The following is a 7349-nucleotide window of genomic DNA, read 5'->3' on the forward strand; positions in this document are numbered from 1 at the left end:
AATAATTGTCTGGCTTTTGTCTGGACTGGAGACAGCTTGTTTAGCCTAAGGGAGAAAATCCGATTTATCACCACTAGCCCAGACCCTTGGCCCAGACCCGAAAGTGAACCGGAAGCTGTCAGACGTCAGCGTGAATAAAGAGTAGTCTTGCATGGCCAGCCTGTTGCCTCCCACACTTTTCAAATGTTTCCGGTCATTGCGAACGCGGGAGGAGGCGCGGCGAAGCCGCGCCTCCGACCAAGTGGAGCTTACTATGTAACCCTGCTTGGGTTGTGTCTCTGTGTCTCTGTGTCTCTGTGTGCACTGTGTCTCTGTCTGTGTCTCTGTGTCTCTGTGTGCACTGCCTTTGTGCAGCTCCTCTGAGATAAGTAAATGTCCAATTTAGACGTACCATACATCAAATGAAAGGTCTTTGAAAACTGAACACACCTGTCAAGGTTGCGTTTAAGCCCGCCCCTTCCCCCGGAAGCCACGCCCCGGAGAAGGCTCCTAAAAACTCCCCATTGAAACCCCATGTTAAATGAAAAGTGCCCGAATCGCTCCCAAACTTTTTCTACCCCCCCTAAGTGGGGGTCTACGAACAAATACTTCGGGCTCGGATTTTGGCTCCGCCCCCCGGAAGTGGGTGAAACAGGCACTTCAAACACTTTGTTGAATTGTTCAAAAACATTCCAAGTTTTTTTTTTGTGAATTTGTATTTTTCTAAGATGCTCCTTTTAACGCAGATTTAAAAAAAAAAAAAAAAAAAATTTACTTTTTATACTTTTATACTTTTTAATACTTTTTTATAAATATTTTTTTTCATTATTTTTTTTATTTTTTTGCGTTCGCTTACCGCGTTCGCGCGTCTTACTTGTACAGTCTATATCGAATTCGGAGATTGTGGAATAGTTGTCTGGCCACGCGAGGCGAATAATAAAAAAATATTCCCCAGGGCTGTCAGATTTTCGAATTTGATCATGGTCATCCCTACACCCAACTCTAATTGGTTTAGAAGCATAAAATACAATACAATGATACAATGGCACATTTACTGTACTGTGTAGTGCGTGCGCTTGCGCACGTGTGCACACGCACGCCCACACACACACACACACACACACAGCGAGAGAGATGCGCACACGCACACACACAGAGATGCAACAGGCTGTAATGAGCGCAATGTGTTAGCAAGTAAAGGAAATAAGGCGACTACATTCAATAATTACCTGTTGCTGGTGCTGTTGTTCGAGCCACACGTTTCTGGATTTTTTTTGGGTGGTCCCATGGTGGTGTGTTTAGAGAACAACAGATCGCGGTGAAACCTGAAGTTAATTGTGTCCATGTCCACCATATATTTGCACATTAGACCATAAACTGCCATTGATTTGAAAGTTTGTCCGACCGTGTTGTTGTTTCTCTCTCTGTGAATATTGTGTGTTCTCTCTCTCTCTCGCATGCACTGTTTAAGTGGAAAAGTACTACCAGAGTATCTGGATATCAGATTACTCAAAGGGGGTGGGGCCGATGGAAACAACAGATCTTCAAGGTAACAACGTGTCACGCTCGCGACACGCTGTTAGCTTGTAGATCTGTTTTGCAAAATCGTGACGTATATTACGTCTCTGGCAACACTGGAACCTGGTAGAATCAGTGTTGCCAGGTCTTTTTATTATAAGCGATTTTGGGCTTATTTGGTTGCTTCTGTTGGGCTTGTTTTCTTAGACCTGGTCGCTTGTTTCACTCACAGAAACACTGGGTGCAATTGTCTCCGTGGAAAAATACAACCTGTCAACCTGCTTGCGTCCAGTGAAAAGGGGAGGGGCTAAAATTGTAACGTAAATTACGTCAGACCACTTTCGGTGCTTATTGCCAATTTTTTTTCTAACTTTCATATAGACGGTACATTGTGCAATGTACGACGAAGGTGGAAAAGTAGATGCTAATTTAGGCAGAGCCATGAGCTATTTTTGTAGCAAGTTGGGAGAGAATTGGACAACTGCTTGGCTCTGATGTAGTAGTCCATACGCAGAGGGACCGGGCTTGAATTAGTGTGGAAAGATTCATGATGTGAATTGTTGTTTTTCAAGGGTTCGTCTACTTTAGGCATGACTTTAAAAAAAAGTGTCCATTGAGGTGTGTGAGAATAAAAATGTGAGGTGTGATGCACAGACCATGTTTCCTGTGTAATAAACTTGTTCTTGGTTTCCTGACAGAGTGGAACGTTCCTAGTTTCTATACGTGACTCTTCTTTGGGGGTCCCATCAAAGTCAGGGTAGCTTGATTTTGAGTTAAGTACTTAAGTTTATTAATATGCAAAAATATTAATGAAATGCCAAGGGGTTGCATGGCTTCAGTGGTTACTGTTCCCTCAGAGCAAGGAAGCTATGTGTGTATGTTCTCTCATGTTCACCTGAATTTCCTCCCACACTAAAAGACATGCATGTTAGAGGCAAACTCCTGTCAGCGCCATTGAGCAATTTGTTACTCACTCATACAAGCAGTACAAGTAGCTCCACAAGACTGTGCTAACGATAACAATTACAATGTACTGTAACAACAAGATAATAATAATGATGACGATGACGATGAATACCATACAATGACCCGTCACCTTTTTAAACATTCTCTCTCTCTTTCTCACATTGGAGGGGAAGGGGGGGGGGGGGGTAGGATACAAATGTGAGGTGTGATGTTGTGAGGTGTGATGTACAGACCATGTTTCCTGTGTAATAAACGTGTTTTTTTCTTTTGCAAGACGACGACAGTCACTCACATTTTTGTACCTCTTCCAAGTATTGAGTGTACAAAAAAAGAGCCATAGCAAGTACGTTAGCTAAGCTGTGCCAGCCATAAAACAGTGTTACAGCTAGCTGACTGGCAAACTCTATTTCCCCTGAAGCTTCCACTTGTCCTGACGGCTGCAATCACACAACTGACACAGCCCTGGGTAGGCAACCCGGCCTGTCGGAGATCTGCACTCCAAGGAGTGCACTTTTCTAGTTTTATAATGGAATTCAGTGACGGGTGGATTGGACTGAAACCTATCCCAATATATGGAGTCACACACGTCATAGATAAGTCATAGATAACTGTCATGCACAGGCCACTGCAATCTAAGATCCACATGAGAGCCACACCAATATAAGACCCTGCACTATGAACTATCTTCCAACAACATCGATCTCTACATCAGCAATATTATTATTTACTGACATGGACATTATTATCCTGACACCATGATGTTCCTCTCTGTGTAAGCCGTCTCATCATTGTCTGTAATCAGGCCAATGACCACAAATGTCATTTATGCCATTTGAGCATGGGCCACACAGACAGTCGTGAGTGAACAGGGAGTACAGGAAGCGGCTGAACACGCAGCTCTGAGGAGCCCCTGTGCTAAGAATCACATTTGTCTGTACAGTTGAGCTTTTTACTTTGAGCTACCTGCCCTTTGGCCTCCTGGGTCTCGGAAAAGGCATTCTACTCGTAATATGTATTTCTGCAATTCATATTCTTATCATTAATATACACTACTAAAAGTATAGAATGTCATGCACTAGTTCTTTGCACTGTATGTGATGTATGTGAGGGCCTATTGCTATTATGCCGTGTCACTATGCATTAATAAGAAGTTAGTTTGTTAATTGAGTTGACTGAAACATAATGGTGTCCTTGACTAAATGTATGTATTTGACAAAGGTTAGGTAAAATCAAGATGGAAAAGAATTATAGGGGGCTGGGTGAATTATTGTTTCCTTTCAGAATCAGAATCAGAATCAGAATCAGTTTTATTGTCACATCACAGGTTTACAAGGTAAAAGAGTGGGTGAAATTCTTTTTTGTACATCGTTCCCATCGCAACGTTAGTTTCCATAGAAAGAAGAGGGGGGGGGGAGAAGAAGAGGGTGGGGGGTAAGTGGGAAGGAGATCAAAACAAGAGAGCAACAGGCAGACAAGTTATCTACATATTTACAAATTACCTGAGATAGTAAAAACTAAAAAAAAACTAAACTAAGGTGCCTGAGCATAGCAGCAATGTATTGTATACTGTGCATGTTATACTTATACTGTGCATACTTTAGTTTAGATGGTGCAGACACTTTGTTATATCCACTGCCCGCATATGAGCCTAACCACACATAACCTCCCCCCTGTATTGTCACGCTATACCTAGAAGTCATGTAATAGCAACACAGTTTGGCCTATCACAAACTGCCACATCTCTTAGGATGTGTTCTATGTCCGTAATCTGTTTCCACTCAACAGACAAACTTGAAGATGATGGCAGCATCAACGATCATCCTGCATCTAATGTGTCTACTTCTATGGAATGAAGGTACAATACTATAATTATTTAACCTATAAGTGTAACAAACATTTTATTCTTAAAATAATGTGTTTTTAATATATTTCTATATTTCTGTTTCCAGTTCATTTTACTCAGCTATCAGTGCTAGAACAGAAGAAGGGTTTCATAATGGCCGGTGTTGGAGAAAGTGTGACTTTGCATTGTTTCTATCACGATGACGTCAGTAGGAGCTTCCACTGGTACAAGCAAAGTTTTGGAGATAAACCTGAGCCGTTACTCTCCCGGAACAAGTACAATGGCGAAGCTACTTTGTCAGAGAAATTTGTGAACAATTCCCGTTTCTCTGTGGTCCCTGAAAAAGGAACAAATCATCTCACAATCTCAGATGTGCAAATGTCAGACTCTGCAGTGTATTACTGTGGGATGGCAGTTTATTCTGAAATTCAGTTCCAAGAAGGAATCATGCTCCGTGTTAAAGGTTCCTCATCCAGCATCCAAGCGATTGTCCTGCAGCCTCCAGAGAAGTCCGTCCAGCTTGGAGACTCTGTGAATCTGAACTGCATCGTCCACACTGCTGGTACTTACTATACTGCGGTCTCATGTGGGGGAATACTGCATGGAAATGGAAATAAGCTAAATGTTGGTGGTACAGGTAATCACTATATTATTCTCAGCACCTTTCATCCAATATAGCGATTCTCAAACTGGGTCCAGGGACCCCCAGGGGCCCTTGAGAAGTTACGGGTCTGTAACTCTGGTCGTTGGAATTTTAAACTTTGAGAACTACTGATCTAGTACTCTAACATGGGCCTATGTCAAAGTAATGCATATTGTATACAGTACAGTATCCCTGGCCTGGCGTTCGGTGATTGATCACGTGAGATCACTCACAACTTCCGAGTGATCCAACGTGATCAGTCTGGCAATGCCAGGCTACAGTATCCCTGGAATAGTGATAATGCAGCTTAATGTCTATATCTAAACCTCTACAGACAGGACAATGCTTTCCTTGGTGTGTTTCCTGGGCGTGGCACTGGTCATTTGCATCATCCTGGTTATTGTCTTGTCTTCCATCAACTACAAGTTGAAACGGGAAACATCTATTCATAGTGGTGAGTGAGTTCCAAAGCGTTTAGATTTGAGGATTATTGTAACACTGGTGCTGTAGAGCAGATGGTGAAGGTCCATAACTTCATGTATATTTATTATTATGTATATATATATTTGTTTTAGGACATTCCTTTGGTTCCTCCATGTCTCCTACAAACACAGGGGTAGGTTTTATTTATTATTTATTTGACCTAAACTCTTCTAAGGTTTTCCCACCGCCACGATGCCAACACCATGGTCTCCTGATCATGATTATTATGGGGCCAGGCTGCCAGCATGGCTCCGTTTTGATATTGGCATTATTCGTCCGATTCTTCTGCCACTTTTTGCAGTTCTGGCTTAACCGTGCATACATATATCTAGCTCAATGAGAACATAGGCAGCCTTTGAGTCCGTAGGTCGCAGTTTCGATCCCTATCCCCAACAATGTGTTGAGGTGATCATGATTTGGCATTCTTAGGCTTACACATAGTATTTCTCGAGGTTAGGGGTAGGCATAGTTTTACTGAGGTTAGGGTTAGTGAGGGTTTAAAATGCTCATGTTAATTGCATGGTTTTCTTTTTCTCAAGTTCAGTCTTCTATGTTTCTATGGCTTATTGTGCATATTACTTTATTATTATACTTTATTATTACTTTCTGCATTCCCTGGCCCCGTATTATCGCTGCTTGCAGCTATATTTATTATTATTTTTGTTTTTGTTTTTAATACAAGGCCCAGGATGAAGTCAACCTCCATTATGCTGCTGTCAGTTTCAGCAAGAAGAGACAAACGAGGCTGCAGACACAGAGTAACAACATGGAGAATGAGACTGTGTATGCTGGTGTTAGACAATAGTGTCCACTGCTATCTACTCTGTGGGGCTCAGCTCCCAGACTGTATGACTGAGTTCACAAAATGTAAGTTCAGTCAATAATAATAATAATAATAATAATAATAATAGTAACAATATATATATATATATATATATATATATATATATATATATATATATATATATATATATATATAGGGTGCGTTCGGATATTGCACACCGGAGCGCACTCGCCTATTAGTTTGTATTGGCCAGTGCGCTCAGTGCTGTATTTCCGAACGCACCCATATATACAGGGGTGCACATAACTGGTGCGCAGGTGCGCATGCGCACCCAAAATAAATAATGCGTGGCACATCAGACGACGCGAGGCGCTTTTGCGTACCAACAGCTGGGACAGGAATTTCAAGCTTTTATTTTTTAGCAAAACTAAAAAATAAAAGCCTGGAGATCGAGGCTAGGAATTTACTTCCTGAAGCCAGGAGGAGAGTACGCATGCTGCACGTGATTGTGTGAGTGTCTCGCATCGCCTCGCTGCGTGCACACAGCCAGCAGCGGCTGTTAGAGGCACACCGTAATGGCGCAAAATATGCCGTGAACGTCCCAATCTGGCGGATAAAAGCAGCGCAGCACAGGGCACCAACCTTGGGGGCTTCACCAAACGGCGTGAGAAAAAAAAAACTGCGAAAATCGGCGGAATTTGGAAGCAGAGCGTCCTTTTTCTCGCGCAGCACGCCCCCCCCCCCCCCCAGTTGACAAAACTGTCCGGTGGACCGTGCTGAATATCCCCCCCCCCCCCCCCCCCCCGTTGACAAAACGGGACGGACCATTTATTTGGTGCGCACCAAGTCACATCTCCAGGTGCTCTTCTGAGTACTAGACCTAAAAAGTTATGTGCACCCCTGTATATATATATATATATATATATATATACACACACTGGGCAAACACAGTCTGACACTCTGCCTGGCCAGCTGACTCATACTGCTCTGAAGGGGCCGTGCCACTAAACGCACCGGTTCCCAGTCCCACTGACTACACATACAGCATGGACAAGAAAGAAACAACCATATTAGAACCTATACACATAAATACTTTTTTCTGATCATAAATGTTGACAGAGTTTACACATCTC

General features: G+C 42.6%; 1 long non-coding RNA gene across 1 annotated transcript; it reads left to right on the forward strand.

Annotated features, from left to right (window-relative positions):
* Nucleotides 1-5283: 5283 nt before the first annotated feature.
* Nucleotides 5284-6249, forward strand: LOC308102764. Its single transcript, XR_013934690.1, has 3 exons — nucleotides 5284-5403; nucleotides 5525-5565; nucleotides 6115-6249. It is a non-coding gene; the product is annotated as an uncharacterized lncRNA (long non-coding RNA).
* Nucleotides 6250-7349: the final 1100 nt, after the last annotated feature.

This window comes from Gymnoscopelus braueri, assembly GCF_963280865.1.
Source record: "Gymnoscopelus braueri genome assembly, chromosome: 2".
Taxonomy (NCBI): domain Eukaryota; kingdom Metazoa; phylum Chordata; class Actinopteri; order Myctophiformes; family Myctophidae; genus Gymnoscopelus; species Gymnoscopelus braueri.